Raw genomic sequence first — 17782 nt, 5'->3', positions numbered from 1 at the left:
AAAAAAAGAATAAAAACAAGCTTGGCCATCCCTAACAAAGGCACATCATACTAAAATCTACAGACCTAAAGAAGGTAAACTACAAAGAGGATGTTAGGGAAGATGCTTAATTCTCATTCAGAAGGGGAAACAGGAAAGATGCTGGAAACAGCAGAAGAAAGGAACAGCCTCCTTAAACTTGGAGGCTATGGAATAATATGAGTATCCATCATACTAGACCCAATCACAAAATCTTTTTCTTACCCATTCATCCTACTATCCCTATGAGGGACAGTCATAACTAGCCTACCACAGAGGTCCTGTAAAAGACTCCACCCAGCAGGAAATCAGAGCAGACGCAGAGACTCGCAGCCAAACTTTGGACAGAGCACAGGGAGTCTTGTGGAAGAAGGTGGATGTAAAAGGACATAGACAGGACAGGAGCCACTCAAGGAGACCAACAAAGCCAAAAACAAACAAACAATAGAGAAAGAAAGAAGAAAGAAAGAAAGAAAGAAAGAAAGAAAGGAAGGAAGGAAGGAAGGAAGGAAGGAAGGAAGGAAGGAAGGAAGGAAGGAAGGAAGAAGGAAAGAGGGCCCAGGGGGGACTGTAGAGACCAAAGACCCCACATAGAGAGGAACTATACCCTTGCTCAGATGTAGTCCATAGACACTCAGTCTCCATGTGGGCTCCCTAGTAAGAGGAGAATTGACAGTCTCTGACATGAACTCAGCTGCCTGTTCCTTGATCACTTCTCCCTGGTGGTGCAACCTAGCCAGACCACACAGAAAGAGGATCCAGACCATCCACATAAAGACCAAAGTGAAAGAGAAGTTTAGACCAATTTCTCTTATGAATATTGACATAAAAATACTCAATAAAATACTTGCCAAGTGAATCCAACAACAGAAAGATATAATCCACCATGATCAAGTAGGCTTCATTTATTTCATTTTTTAAAAACTTAAATAATGGCATTACTTTTTTTTTGTCATTCATGTTATAGGCTGTGTTATATTTCATGGCTATTTTAGCTCGGATCTATCTTTCCAAACTTGTTCTCTTTGTTTATTCTAGTCTAATGAACACTGCTAAAGTGGTAGTCATCAGTGTTCCAACCTAATTCACTACTGAGTGCAACTTTGTAAGTCGTTTTAATTGTGACACTGTACATTAAAGTCCCTATGGAACACTGTGTTTCAGTTTCCAATGGGACAACCTTTTCTAATTATTTCCCCTAATATGTCAGTCCCTTACCATGTTTTATTGCATACATTTTGGACTTCAAGATTTATGCACTACAGTGTTACTCTCTAGTATTTTCCCTGTATGAATGGTGATTTGTGTTTAATATCATGAGCCTGCATACATTCAGGCTACACATTTGTATAATGCTGTAGGTAAATCTTTTAAAAATAAAGGAATATTACTTCAATCGGTTCCTATGCCTGTAACGCATAGAAAATCAAAGGTTAAGCCTACTTTCTTTAATATGTTTATATTATATTTAAGAACTTTGTTTACAACATTTACATGGTGAGCTGTTTAATATAGGCAGACTAATTAATAATTTAGAGTTCCAAATACATTGCAAATCTTATATTCCATTATTGCTATGTACCTCAGAGAAGTCATGTAGAGAGAAAATACCTTCCTTTGTTCTGCAGTCTATTAACATCGGCTTTTTCATAACTGGGCCACTAGCAAGAGTGAAAACCAGATAATGCTCTGAGAAGTAGATCACATCTTTAATGCAATGCTCTGGCTATCAAAAGAATGAGAAAAACTACTACAGGAATTTGACATTTTTGAACTTTCTGACATACATTAGCCTTTATTATAAGAATCTGTGGATGACAATGAGTAATAATGGATCTCCATTATACTTACCAAATCACTTGCATTTGACAAGACTTTTGGCTCTCTAAACTGTGGTTCTTCTGCATAACAAACAGTGGTAAAATCTAGTGTGATTAATGCTTATTCTTAGGTAGCATAAAAGAAAATAATATATCAAACAATATGTTAAATTGATTCTAATCTTGTATTGTACACTTTAGTGCTAGTTCTCTCAAAATTCTGAACAATTGCAGAACGTGAGCTATAGAAGGCATGAAACAGAAATTTCTCTACCTGGGAAATAAATAGAAATACCGAGACTATCAGTTCTCAGTTCACAGTAATAATTTGTATTCTTAGAGAAACTTTTGATGTTGATTATATGTCAATTTTAACTTCTTTTCCAATTTAAATTTTGGATATGAAACTCAAACTATAATTTTGTTACATTTTATGTTGGATACCTCCTAAGAGTGTCTGGAGTTTTAATCACATGTTAAAAGTTTTGAAATAGAAAGTCCTCACTTCCTGAAAGTGATGTGCCCATTTATGCATTATGCTCATTGAATTTAGAAATGAATCCTTATATGGGTCAAACTTTGCCTGGGAAACCGTGACCTAATTTTGCACAATGACCATTGTTAGAAGACAATCACTCATCTGCTTTGATTGTATCTTTTTATAATTGAAACCACACTTGCATTAATAATTAGAATAGAGAAACTCAGTAGAAACATGATCTACTCAACTAACAGTTGTGAATTTATGACAAAGGTCAGATCATATACTTTGCTACTTCATCCAAGGATTGTGCACTTATCATTTGTGAAATAAACTTAAATATAACTATGTAAACAGCTACAATAACATATGCCACAGAGCCACATTAGAAAAGTCAGGGTAGAAGAGGAAAATGTAAACTGTCTGGGTTATGACAATACCAAGCTATTTGGTTTTCATGACGATTCAGAATACCTGCAACTTTTCAGCTAATGGTAGAACCATGGCCAGTATGGGAACACATTGTACATAAACTTGATATTGTACATATGCACCTGTTAAACTTTTAATGATTATAAAGAAAAATGGATTTTCTGACTGAAACAATACTTTGGAGGTATTACTTTATTTGGGCTACAACAGAGAAATCACTTTTCATTTTATTTCTGTCTGCCACGATTAACCTCATTACCACCAATGCAATAATCACTATTTAAAGGTATTGCGTTATGTCAGATCAGGGAAGTGGTTAGTCAATTCAGATGAAATGAATTTGTATATGGATTTAAAAATACTAAAGTGACACTAGACAAGTTTACATTTCATGCTTCAAATTACAGAGTAGGGAGGGGCCAGAAACACAACTTAAAAAGATAACTATTTTCAAATTGACTTTCTTAATAGAAAATTCCACTGATTACATTACATCTCTTGCTGTAAGAGACTAGATGAAGAAGTGAGGGAATTTTTTTCAGAAATATTTTAAATTAATTTTTACATTTTCTTTTAGATATGTATAATAAAAAAAAACTTTTTCAATACTCTGTCATATCTACTCATTTTTTTTTTCTTTTGACTGCCCGTTTTCCACCATCTGTGTGATTGGTCTCTATAGGTCTAGGTGACATAAACCATTTTAGATCATATAATGTCCCATAAAATATATAGTAAAAGTTCAATTAAAGAGTATTAGCCTTGCTTATATCCTAAACTGTCAATGACTGAGCCTTGCCTCTACCATGTGAGAAGGTACTGCCTCTAAGTGACTCTTACTTCTTGCATTAGCACCTGATCTATGTCAAGTGGGGATGGATTTTTCCTTTGTGCAGTTTCAGTGGTGTCTCAAGAAATACCACTGAAATTGTTTGTCAAAGTCACAATTACATTTTTTTTTTCATGTCACAAGCAAATGCTGACCTTTCTCTACTTTGTTGTCACTTCTTGCTGCCCTCTCATGGTGTCATTTTCTATAGTCTGTTCCTACCCTCCCACCTATTTGTTGACATACATACAAACATTAAAAGTTAGGTTCTGCTTATGAAAGACAACATATAATTTTTATTTTTTATTTAGTTACTTTGATGAATATGACACCTCCTACACGCTTTCATCTATCATCATTCTTTCCTTTATCTTTAAAACTAAATAAAATTCCACTGAGTGTATTCATTAAAAAAAAAGTGTTGGCTTGATTTTAAAGCAGTAATAATTTTTTTTTAAATTCTGCTGCTCTTGTGTCATACAAGGTAAGCACACACTAGATTTGCTCAACTGAGGTTAAAGATAAAAAAAAACAATATCTGCTTCAATCATGTTTATTGTTGCCTGCTTCTTGATCACTTTCCCCTTGAGGGGCTTTGGTTGCTTCCTCTGGGGCAGAGCTGCCTCTTCAGGCCACAGGGGAAAAGGAGGCACTCAATCCTGATTCAACTTGATGTGCTTGGGTAGGTAGATGGGGTGGGGCTCCCCTTTTCTGAGGAATAGGAGAGGGAGGATGGGGGAAGAGGGAAGGAGGGCTTAACCAGAAGGAGAGGAAGGATGGGGGGGGTGCTATGGTCCAAACGAAAAGTGAAGAAATTAATTAATTAAAAAATATCAAACAATATTTATAGGTTCTTATCTTCACAACCTTATTAAGGATGGTTTTAAAGTGATTATTGGAACTGTTCACTTACTAATGATCTTAATTTGACTAATATTATTATCATTAATTTCAGAGAAATCCTTTTCCTTAAGCAATTTAGGATTCACACTTGCATATGCACAATTTCTCCTGGCTAATAATACTTTTTCCTTACAGGTACAACGCTGTCAGGCAAGAGCACAAAGAACAAAGTAATTGCTACGTAACTCGTTAGTAGTAACAACCATTTTTGATAATATATTTCACAATAGCTTATCCACCTAATGCCTATTCAAATACGTAGCATTTCTTGACTATACATAGAGCAACTTTTTGAAGATGCCATTTTTCTCTTTTTTATTAAGTATTGTTATTTATTACAATATATTCAATTTGTATCATGGCTGTGGCCCTCTCCCTAGTCTCCTCCCAATCCCACTCTCCCTCCCTCTTCTCCTCTTATGTTCCTCTCTAGTCCACCAATAGGGAAGGACCACCTCCCTTTCTATTAGATCCTAGCCTATCAGGCTTCATCAGGACTGGCTGTTTTGTCTTCCTTTGTGGCCTGGCAAGGCTGTAACCCCCAGGGGCAGGTGATCATAGAGCCAGCCACCGAGTTCATGCCAGGGACAGCCCCTGCTTTATGCATGGAGAGGACCTGTAACCCCTGCTCAGGTGTAGCCCATAAACAGTCTCCAAGTCTTAAAAGCTACAGGATGTAGGCATTTAGTGTTGTAGGGTGTCCCTGCACACAATGGTCCGTCCTCTCCCCTATCATCATTAATTAAGAAAATGCCTTGGTTGGAGTACCAGTCTCTGCAGGCCCACAGGGAACCATTTTTTTTTTTGGGGGGGGGGGCTCTATTGTTTTCCTTGTGGAGTTCCTGTCCTTCCAGGTCTTTGTGTCTTCTTCTTCTTCCATCAAGTTTCTACCCAGAGTTTGACTATGCGTTTCAGTATTTCCTTTGATATCCTGGTGGGTAGCGTCTTTCAGAGATCCTCCATGAAAGGCTTCTGTCCTGTTACTCCTCTTACATTGAGAGGACCTAGATCACCTGTTCAGAAGAAGCCCATAGGCTTCTCAGTCTCCAAGTGGGTTTCCTACTAAGAGGTACAGGGTCTGTCTCTCATATGAACTCATTGGCAGGCTCGCTGATCATCTCCCCCTGTAGAGTACAGCCTTGCAAGGCCATGGAGAAAGATTATGCAGCCAGGCTCTGGTGAGACTTGATAGGCTAAGGTCAGATAGAAGGAAAGGAGGTCCTCCCCTATCAGTGGACTAGGGAAAGAGCATAGGGGTAGAGGAGGGAGGGTGGTCAGACTGGGAGGAGACGAGGGAGGGACTGCAGCCAGGATACAAAGCAAAAAAAAAAAAAAAAAAAAAAAGTAATAAATAAAAAAACAAAGAAATAAATAATTTTTTAAAAGAACATGATGAGAAGAAAGCAGCATAACGATTTTTAGACATTTAACAATAAACAAAGAAAGGAAATGCTTACAGGTTTACCTGTGGCTAGATCTTAGAGAGGCACATGCACTAAATGCCTCCATCCTGTAGCTTTCTCATAAAACTGCTTTCACTGTTTTCCATTGATTTTAAAATGTTGTATTTTCATTTTGCTTCTCTTTTTTCTTTATTATTATTATTATTTTTTTTTTACAATTTATTCACCTTGTATCCTGGCTGTAGCCCCCTACCTCATCTCCTCCAGGTCCCAACCTTTCTCTCTTCCTACTCTTTCTCCTTCCCCTAATCCACAGATAGGGGAAGTCTTCCTTCCCTATTATCTGACTCTACCCTACTAGGTCTCATCAGGTCTGCCTGAATCCTCTTCCTCTGTGAGCTAGGTTGCTCCACGAGGGGTGGTGGGAGATAATTAAGAAGCAGGCAATGAAGTTCATGCCAGAGACTGCCCCTACTCCCCTTACTAGAGAACCCACAAAAGAACTTTAAAATTCTCTCTTGATTTCTCTGTTGACCCAAATTTGGTTCAGTAGTGTGTTGTTAAACTTCATAAACATCTGTGTTTTGTATCATTCATGTTGTTGTTACTACCAAACATTGTATTAATCCATGATGCTCAGATAGAATTCAGGTCGTGATAGTATTTTACTTTTACCTGTATTTGTTGGAGCTAACTTTGGGTCCTATTATGTGGTCCCTTTTGCAGAAAACCACCTGAGATGCTGAGAAGATTGTATATTCTTTAATGTTTATATGGAAACTTCTGTAGATTCATTTGGTTTATGAGGCCTGTGCTGTCTGATTATCTGTCAACTTGACACAACCTAGAGTCAATGTGAGGAAGGTACATATATTTAGAAGATGTCCTCACCTGATTGTACTTTGGGCAACCTCCTTTTCCATTTTCCTGGTTGATGATGGCTTAGCTCATGGTGCATGTTGCACCCCTCCCCTCAAGGCCAGTGTGGTCTTAGATGCTATAACAAGGCAGGTTGAGTAAACCAGACATAGCAAGCCAATAATCAGCATTCCTCCACGAGTTCTGTGTCAGTTCTGGCCTCTGGGTTCATGTTTCTACTCTCCTTAGTGATTGTCTTTTGCTGTGATGAAACACCAGGACTGAAAGCAACTTGAGAAAGAAAGGAGCCTATTTGTCCTACATATCTTGAGTCATAGTTCACTGAAGGCCCAATGCAGGAAACAAACCCAGTGGGAATTTGGAGACAAGATCTAATGCCGAGGCCAAGGGGAAGTGTTTCCTACTGGCTTCCTCCTTGGTCAGCGAGCATTCTTATAGCACCCAGCACTATTAGCCCACAGGTGTCTCCACACACAATGGCTTGACCCCTCTCCCGTCATCAGTGATAAAGAAAATGCTCTACAGGTATGCTTGTAGCCAGATCTTAGGGAGACATTTTCTCAGTTGAGGTTTCCTTCTCTCAGATGGCTTTAGCTTGTATCAAGTGACATGAAAATAGGCAGTACAGTGATGAACAATAATCAGGAACTGTTAACTAATGTAAACCCTTTTTTCCCTAAATTGTTTTTGGCCATGGTGTCATATCTCAGCAACACAAACCTAACGAAGGCAAAGTGATTTAACTCCAGATTTTCTATGGGAAAATATGCACACATGAACTCACAGTCTTTGTGACAAAGCTTGCACAAGTCCAAGCCATCCTGAATTCCATCAAGGATTGGGGAGGTGGGTATAGTCTTACCTCTAACTGTGGAACTATTGACAGACATTAGCTTCTAAGGGAAGGGAAAACTCTTTTGCCTAAATGTGAAGTCCTTCATACTATACAATGTCAAGATTTAGGTTTTTATCAGTATTACTGGAATATTGTTATCTGTATGCCTAAACAGGCAGTCCATGTGTGGTAGTTTTCCCTTTGTCACATTGACTGGTGTCATCTGTATCTAGCCACCTACATATTGATGTGTGATTTATTTCACTATGTGGTGTACATTGTGTCTTTGAACATTTTCATGGATTACAAGTTCTTGATGTTTTATCATGCAAATTATATTTAGCTTCATTTTTTTTCTAAAGCTTTGAGCTGTCTCTGTTACTCATTATTTACTGAGTTTTCTTAGATTAGTATTATGGTTTAGCTTTATCAACCCTGTTTTTTTCTGGACAGATGTTTGATAGCAGCAATTCCTATTTCGCCAATTAACAAAGAGTGGGTGACCAGTGATTTCAGGAAACCCTTTTTTTTAATTTTATTTTTTCTTATCAGTTACATTTTATTAACTCTGTATCCCAGCCGTGTCCCGATCCCTCATTCCCTCCCAGTCCCTCCCTCCCTCCCTCCTCTCCACCGTGCCCCTTGCCAAGTCCACTGATAGGGGGGACCTCCTCCCCATTCATCCGATCCTGTTTTATCAGGTATCTTCAGGACTGGCTGCAAAGTTCTCCTCTGTGGCCTAACAGGACTGCTCCTCCCTTGGGGGGTGCCACTTTTCTCACTGCTGATACCAGATGCAATCCAGGAAACACCTCAGTTGTTCTTCCAGGCTAGAATCTAGGACATAACACATATATTGTGGGACCATGAGCAAAGGAAAACATGTAGAACCTTCCCCAAACATTAATACAAATTTCAAACTCATAATGGCAAAGCATTAGAATAAGCAAATGTCTTCCACAACAATCCCTATGAGCCTGCATTGCTCACACACGTCAAGCCAGCGCTACATATCTTCTCCTGAAAGAAGACTTTTTTCCTTAAATTTAACGTTGTGTTTCTGTTTAGAAGTTTGATATGCTAGAAAAGCAATTGTTTTCTTTTTAAATAACCTAATTCCTACATCTGTGTGTTGCATGACTAATATGTATCTCCTTTATTCTAACACGGAATTATTACATTACTGATTAGTAATGCTTTTGAATTTGACTTTCATCTTTTTCATTTGGAGAGGAAGTTGGGCCTTCCTCTCTAATCCTTGCATGAAGCATAGATCATACATGTGGTTATCGTCTGTCTGTATGTATGTGCGTATGTTGGTGTCTTTTTGTTATTTTGTTCCAGTGTCTACATTATTTCAATTGGAGACCTAGAATTAGTCACAGAACTGTAATCTGTTAAAAGATTTAAATTATACAAAAAGTAGTGATTTCGTGCTTGTGTGTGCTTTTGAAAGAACTGTGCCACAAAGCCATCTGCATTAAAAATTTTTATTTGTTTCGTGCCTGCACAGCCTTTCTCTGTTCTTTAACAGTGCCTATTATTCTAAACAGATTTGCTGCATTTCCTACTGTTTTTCTGGAATAAAGTATAAAATTTGCTCAAATTGTACACTTACTAAATTATAAGACTGAAAAATAGAGAGAATTCTTACTCGTGACTCCTTGGTTTTAAATTTCATCTCTATAAGGTAGCAGCTGTGTGACCTCTGGCAATCTTTACCTCTATTTCCTGATTTACACAAATCTAGGATAATCAGAATAATTATGGCATTTACTGGAATGTAGGTGCAGCTAGCATTAAATGAATCGAGACATTTAAAGTCTTTAAAACTAGTGTTTGCTACAGGTCACAGTTATAACTGATATTTATCAACATCTCTGACTTTGTTGTTCACCATATTCTTTGGGAGCTGTACTCAATGTAAAATCCATGCCCTCATTCTCATGACCTTTCAAATGAATTCTGTTCAACTACACCTTACATAAATAAGCTTGAGGGTTATGCTTTCATTGTCCCATTTTTCTAAGTAAATTAGAAAAATAAAGAGCTGGTATTGTGGTCATTATGAAAAATTAACTCAGTAATTGTCCCACTGAATAAAAGAATCAAGATATAATTTTCAAAGCTATGTGAAACTATATACTTTTAATAGAAACCTAAAATAATAATGCAAAGACACTCTTAAAATTTAACGATTCATTTCATCACAGTTTGATGTTTCTTGAGCTAAATAATATTGTATAGAACAGAGACATTTTAGAGGAATATTTTCTACACTTTGAGCTCTCATATGTGCCTGTCATGATTTAAGCCAAACATCTCCATAAGTTATGCCTGTACTTGCATAACAAAAAAGCCTCAGATTTCACATTGATTTTGTTACATATGACATTGTTAAATATCCTAATTATTAACAAATGAATTACTTATTTTCTCATCATTGTTGCAAGATACGTAGAAGACGTAATTTATTAGAAGAAGGGTTTATTTTGGTGTTTGTTTGAGAAGGCACTTTCCATCACTGAGGTGCAGCCTTCATTTTTGCACAAATCACATCTCGGTAGGCTAGGAGGAAGAACTTGTACTTGAAGCAGAATGGGCTACAAGCCTAATCAAGAGATCTACACCCTCCCCAACACGGCACCACATCTGGTAACAAAGTATTCAAACCTAGGAACCTGTTTGTGATGCTTATCTTCAAGCCCACCCCAGGACAAGTGACAGCTCACTAAAGCTGAAAACAGAGAGCATATTACACAGCCTGCAGGCAGCTATAAGGGGTGGAAAGTGTCCTTTCCAAGAACTCATTTGTCCTCAGCCTCTTCCAGACAGCTGGGCAGGTGTCTGCTTATTTTGGGTAGCTGCTCTGCTCCCCCAGTCTTCTCTGCAGCCTGGTTTCTCCCAGAAAACATATGGCATGGGCATTCTCAGGGAAAGAAGTGGTCCAGCAATGGCCTGGAAGAAGAAGCTCAACAAAGAATTCTAGATTCATAATGGAATCCATTACTTTGCATACCGATTAAAAATACGGAACTAAAGAGAAATAGAGGGAAATAGAAAAAAAGTGCACACATCAGGGGAGGGTGCCAAGAAACAAAGAGCTATGCTTCACACTAACAAAATCACCTCTCTCCTAGGTGCCAACTGGGTTTTCAGGAGAAATCTGTTATTCTTTTCTTGGGGACCATAGCACCAATTACCCTGTAACCTTTCTACCTTAACTTGGACCTGGTTTCCATCATTGGAATCCTTAGAGAGAAGCCGTAGTCCAACCAATCACAAAAGAGAGGGGACAGGGAAATGTGTCATGCTTCCTTAGCATAAGTGCAAATACAAACACCACACCCAAAGATGGACCTGCACACACAGAGGCCCACAGAATTTGTGATCATGCATCTGCTTTTCTGTCATGTCCCACATCAAGCTTCCCTCTCGGGAAGCACGCACATAAAACCATTGCTAGTTCACAATGACCTAGACAATCAGTCCTCATCTGTAAATGAATTGCAATATTGCTAATGATTAAAACCAAAGGACACTCCCATCAACCTAATATGAGATTAATTCACATGCCCCACTTTCTAAATATTGTGAAAACACTGTCCGTTATAATAATGATGAAACAACATATATTTATTTAGAGATTCAAAAGCTTTGTAAGCTTTTCTGTGTTTGTTTCATTCCTTACTATTGTAATATTCAGGTCAGGCAGTACACTGTAGAATCCGGTATGTGCAGCTGGCAAACAGATGCATACTCTCAGATGACTCCTTTTTTAAATACAAAAGTCCTTATCTGGACACGTTGAGGGTTGAGAGGCAGAGGTGACAAGGTTAGACTTGAAATATGTTGTCACCCTATGGCAACGTCAAAAGCTCAGGAAAACAGTAATGGGAACAGGGACTGTCTCTGACCTGAACTGATTGGCCTGCTCTTTGATCAACTCCCCTTAGGGGAAAGCAGCCTTACCAGGCCACAGAAGAAGACAATGTAGCCACTCCTGATGAGACCTAACAGACTAGGATCAGAAGGAAGAGGAGGAGGACCTCCCTTATCAGTGGACTGGGGGAGGGGCATGAGTGGAGAAGAGAGGGAGGGATTGGGAAAGGAAGAGGGAGGGATGTAAGGATGGGATGCAAAGTGAATAAACTGTAATTAATAAAAAGAAAAAGAAAAGAAAAAAAAAGAAACAGTAATCTGGTATCCCCTCAAAATTTGCATATATTTTAATGATGTATTTCTGTCTCCATTAGCTTCATGGTTTATATGACCTAAAAGTTTAAGACTCATCTTGTGTTAGTCAGTGTCCATAGCTTTCTGAGTAATTCAGGGTTTTTTCATTCTCATTTTCTGAATGTAACTTGTCTTAACAGACACATCATCTTTACTTTATTTTTTCTTTCCTTCAATCCTTGCCTCTGAACAAATACCTAGACAGACATATTTGAATAGATTTTTTGGCTTATTAATCTTGTTTATTATTGTCAGTTACTGAAAACTTTTTCTTCCTTCTTTCCTCCTTCCTTCTTTCTTTCTTTCTTTCTTTCTTTCTTTCTTTCTTTCTTTCTTTCTTTCTTTCTTTCTTTCTTTCTTTCTTTCTTTGATTATTACAATTTATTCACTTTGTATCCCAGCTGTAGGCCCCTCCCTCATCCCCTCCAATCTCACCCTCCCTCCCATATCTCCTCCCATGCCCCTCCCTCAGTCTACTGATAGGGAAGGTCCTCCTCCCCGTCCCTCTGACACTAACCTATCAGGTCTCATCAGGACTGGCTGCATTGTCTTCTTCTGTGGCCTGGTACAGCTGCACACCTACGAGGTGGAGGTGATCAAAGAGCCAGCCACTGAGTTCGTGCCAGACAGAGACCCCGTTCCCCTTTTTAGGGCACCCACTTGGAGACTGAGCTGCCATAGGCTACATCTGAGCAAGGGGTCTAGGTTATCTCCATGCATGGTCCTTGGTTGGAGGATCAGTCTCGGAAAAGACAGCCTGGCCCAGATTTTTTGGTTCTGTTGCTCTCTTTGTGGAGCTCCTGTCCCCTCCAGGTCTTTCCATCTCCCCTTCTTTCATAAGATTCCCTGCACTCTGCCCAAACTTTGGCTATGACTCTCAGCAGCTGCTTTGATACCCTGTTGGATAAAGTCTTTCAGAGGCCCTCTGTAGTAAGCTCCTGTCCGAGACACACATGGTATATACTCACTTATAAGTGGATATTAGTCTTATAATATCGGATAAACATATTAAAATCTATACTCCTAAAGAAGCTAAGCAAGAAAGAGGATGTTAGGGAAGTTGCACAATCCTCACTCAGGAAACAGATAAGCAGATGGGATAGACATTGAAAACAGCTATTGAAAACTTAAAAGAGTTAGAAGCAAATGGTTCTTTCATAAAAAAAAAAAAAAAAAAAAAAAAAAAAGAACCTGCAGCCAAGAAATGGGAAAATTGTGTTTCTGATCAACAGCTTTTTACCAAAATTCTTCCCTAGGCAATGAGCTGAATTCCAAAGACATAAAAGCATCCTTGCAATTGTCTGATGGATTGAAATTATCCCGATATCTATTTTATCTGTCTTTCTCCTTCAATATCATAACTCCTTTGATTACTTGGCAACGGTCCTCCTCTCTTGGAACGTGTCTAGTACGTAATGTTTTAAAATATATGTCATCTTGATAAGAGTTTTGAAACGTGCAAAGGTAAGACTGTTTCTTTTCTCTGTAGATTCATTTTTTTCCCTAGAGTCATTTGAGACAACATTAACATTGCAAGTTCTGAATCTTCGGTTTGAAAGTTTGTTAACGTTGGACTTGATGGTCTGCTGCCGAGAGGCTGGATTTATGGCAGGTAAACTTCACCCTTCCTACCTACACAATTAAGACATGGATTATGATATTCTAAACAAATATCAGATAGGCAGAGGTCATCAATCTCTATGTTCTTTGGAGGTGGGGTGGATTTTTTAGCTGAATGGACTGCACCACATTTTCAGAAAAGGTTTGAGCAGAGCATCACAGAACTGAAATATCCAGAGAAGTGCACAATCGTACGGACAGGAAAAAAAAAAAAAAAAGAAGAAGAATTTAAGATTTACTATTGCCGACACAGCTGTGCATCTCACTCAGTTCATGTTGAACAAAAAGATCTAAAGAATATTGTATGAAAGGGAATATGAAATTCCACAGTTGGCTTTAAAATAGTGACTTTGAGCCCATGGCTGCTTATCTATTGCAGTGTAAATCTCTAGTTTTCCTCTAATGGTCTCTGAAAATGTTTTATAATGAGAAGCAGATTCGGGTAATCCACATTGTGCTCAAATTACTTTTCTCGGTGTCTTTCCATGAGCTGTTATTAAATATATAAAGTCTAATTTGATATGCTAAAAAATGTTCATTTCTAAACCAACTGATTGTCAACTGTCGGTGACTGATATAAAATAACTCATTGTGGGAACACAATTAGAATCTTAACATACTAATGGACTAATGCATAAATGGAATTCAAGGGTTTTTTTTAAATTTCTGAGCCATTAAATTCACTAAAGCTTACTTACAATGTTCCTATCTTCAATGCTTTTCTACAGAACAAATGAAATAACTAAAAATTGGAAAAGCCTGAGCAATAACCCAGAAAGTATTATTGTCCACATGCCCCCACATTTAGAAATTGCCTTTCTTCTACATCCTTTTCTTTCAAAGGGCTGACATAAATTAATGTGTTTTCAACCATTCCATGGCTTTCTACATAGGAGAAAAATATGTTAACAGTACTAAGCTGGCAATAAAACTGAGTCTACTAGAAGCAGGAAACAGTAAGATGAAACCTACACTGTATAGGACCTTTTAACTTCTATCACCATAAGGATAAGGGTCTTATGTCTCAAATTTCTCTTCAAACCACAGAGATGAAAAATTAGAAATCACCACCTCCCACATCCTGACAAGAAACGATGGATCATCTGTGGTTGCCTAAATGAAACAGAAAAGTCAATTCAAAGACTCTCAGTCTTCATCAACTGCCTTTGCACCCCAACAAAATTAAAGTAGAAATCTGAAAGTATTCCCTTACATACATAAAAAAAGGATAGGGACTGGCCAATTCACATAAGGGCTCGTCTTCATGTTCCCACTTGTTAATGCAAAGGGCTGGGATACCTTAAATTCCTCAGTCATGGTTCTGTTAAGGATGCTTTAAGGAGGATATGGTGGGTTATCTTACCATCTGGTCTAGACTTAGCACAACTTTGGTCACTATTGTTCCATCAACTGAGATTTAATATTTTCAATAACAGCTCCTACTTCATGTTCTTTAAAAAACTTTGTGTTCTTACAGACTGGATCTTTACTCAAATTCACCTAAGCCCGAAAAAAAAGTAACAAAACAAAATATTGATATAAGCTTTTATGTTTCTTTTTTATTAACTAAAATTTTAAAATGTAGAGAAAATGATGTATATATACACATGTTCATTTTTTGTTTTTTATTTTTAATTTAATTTTTTATAGTTTATTCACTTTACATCTCAATTGTAGCCTCCTTTCTCTCTCCTCTCAGTCTCACCCTTCCTCTGTCTTCCCTGCCCCCCATTTCCCTCCCCTAGTCCTCAGAAAGGGGGAGCTCTCCTCTCTACCATCTGACTCCAGCCTCTCAAGTCTCATTAGGACTGCCTCAATCCTCTTTCTTTTTTTTTTAATTTAATTTAATTTTTTATTATTAGTTACATTTTATTAACTCTGTATCCCAGCTGTATCCTACTCTCTTATTCTCTCCCAATCCCACTCTTCCTCCCTCATCTCCTCCCTGGCCCTTTCCAAGTCCACTAATTGGGGAGGACCTCCTCCCCTTTCACCTGACCCTGTTTTATCAGGTATCTTCAGGACTGGCTGCAAAGTCCTCCTCTGTCATTTGCTTGACCATGTTTGTAGCAGCTTTATTTGTAATAGCCAGAACCTGGAAACAACCCAGATGTCCATCAAAGGAGGAATGGATACAGAAATTGTGGTATTTTTACATAATGGAATACTACTCAGCAATCAAAATGGAGAAAATCATGAAATTTTCAGGCAAATGGTGGGATCTAGAAAAGATCATTCTGAGTGAAGTATCGCAGAAGGAGAAAGACAAACATGGTATATACTCGCTTATATAGACCTACAAGATATGATAAACATAATGAAATCTATACACCTAAAGAAGATAAACAAGAAAGCTGATACAAGGTAAGATGATCAATCGTCACTTAGAAAGACAAATGAGATGTGCATTGGACGTATGACAGGAGTCTACCACAGAAGGCATCTGAAAGACTCTACCTAACAGTGTTTCAAAACAGATACTAAGACTCATAACCAAACCTTCAGCAGAAGGGGAGTTAGTATGATGTGGAAAGGCTAGGAGCTCCACAGGACCAAATATATCTGGGCACAGGGGACTTTTCTGAGACTGACACTACACCAAGAACCACATATGGATATAACCTAGAACCTTTGCTCAGATGAAGCCCATGGTAGCTCAGTAACCAATTGGTTTCCCATAGTAAGGGGAACGGGGACTATTTCTGACAGGAACTCAATGACTGGCTCTTTGACCGCCCCACCCCCCAAGGGAGGAGCAGTTCTGCTAGGCCACAGTGGAGGACTTTGCAGTCATATTTCTTTTCTAATTCCATCTTTTTTATTTTAATATGTTAATCACAGGTTATTTACTTTGTATTCCAGCTGTAGCCCCCTCCCTCATTCTCTCCCAATCCCACCCTCCTTCCCTTATCTTCTCCCTGCCCCTTTCCAAGTCCACTAACAGGGAAGGACCTCCTCCCCATCCATCTGACCCTAGCTTATCAAGTCTCTTCAAGACTGGCTGCAATGTCCTCTTCTGTGTCCTAGCTAGGCTACTCCTCCCTCATGAGGGAGATGGTGGAAGAGCTTGCCATTGAGTTCATGTCAGAAATAATCCCTGTTCCCCTTATTAGAGAACCCATTTGGACACTGAGCTTCCATGGGCTATAAAAGAGCAGGGGTTCTGGATTATATCCATACATGGTCCTTGGTTGGAGAAACAGTCTCATGAAGGACCCCGTGTCCTGATATATTTGGTTCTTGTGGCAATCCTGTCCTCTCCAGGTCTTAGTAACTCTCCCTTCTTTAATATGATTCCCTGCACTCTGCGGATGGTTTGATTATGAGTCTTAATCCCATCTTAATGCATCCATTACAATCAAAGAATCTAGACTATCAAAAACATGATTATTTTTAAATTGACTATATTTTGACTTAACTTGTTTGTGTGTGAGCACATGTGTACTTGTGCATGCATGCACACACACATGGGAGTAATATTTCCCAGGAATCTTGGTAAATTTATCAGTTTTAACTATCTTTTTTGATAGAAACTGAATCAGCCATATGATTCTATCTGCTAGCAATAGCTTAAGTTACTCAGAATAAAATTTGAAGATTCTCAAATACCACATTGTAATTCATTTCATATTTGTTCTTTCCTCATAAAATGCATCCTGACCTGAGCATTACTTAATTCCACCCATATCTGTCCACTCAACTCCCCTTTCCCCCAGATCAACTGCTCCTCCATTTCCCTTCAGAAATGAGCAGGCACCCAGGGATATCAACAGAACTGTGTAACCGGATGAAATAAAACTAGATACAAACCATATCAAGAGTAGTTGGGGCAACCCAATACAATGAGAGTTCCCAAGAGCAGGCAAAATATTCACATACAACCTCTCTCCCTCTGTTAAGAGTCCTACAAAAAACCCAAAGTAAACATCCACAGCTTGTTTTCAGTGAACCTAGGAGAGACCCAGGCAGGCAGCTAGAGCCCCAATGAGCCCAGCTTAGTTGATTCTGTGGGCCATATTCTCTTGGAGTCCTTGTCTGTTCTGGCTCCCACAATCTTCCCCTCACTTCTCCAGGGTTTTCTGAGTTCTGCCTAATGTTTAGCTGGGGGTTTCTTCATCTGAAACCATCAGCTGCTGAAGAAAGCCTCTCTGCTGTCAATTACGATACTGAGCTCACAGCCAAAAAATAAATATATTTCCAATTTATAAATGGCTAATTTATCAAAGAACAATCATCGTTAATATGGGGTCAACTAAAAACTCATCTAGGAGAGAAAAATTTCAGGATTCAACTTTAAAATGTCAATGCAAGCTGCTAGGATAGCTG

Source organism: Psammomys obesus, unplaced genomic scaffold (genome assembly GCF_907164565.1).
Source record: "Psammomys obesus unplaced genomic scaffold, mPsaObe1.curated_primary_1811, whole genome shotgun sequence".
In the NCBI taxonomy this organism is placed as follows: domain Eukaryota; kingdom Metazoa; phylum Chordata; class Mammalia; order Rodentia; family Muridae; genus Psammomys; species Psammomys obesus.
Note: the sequence above shows the minus strand (reverse complement) of the source record.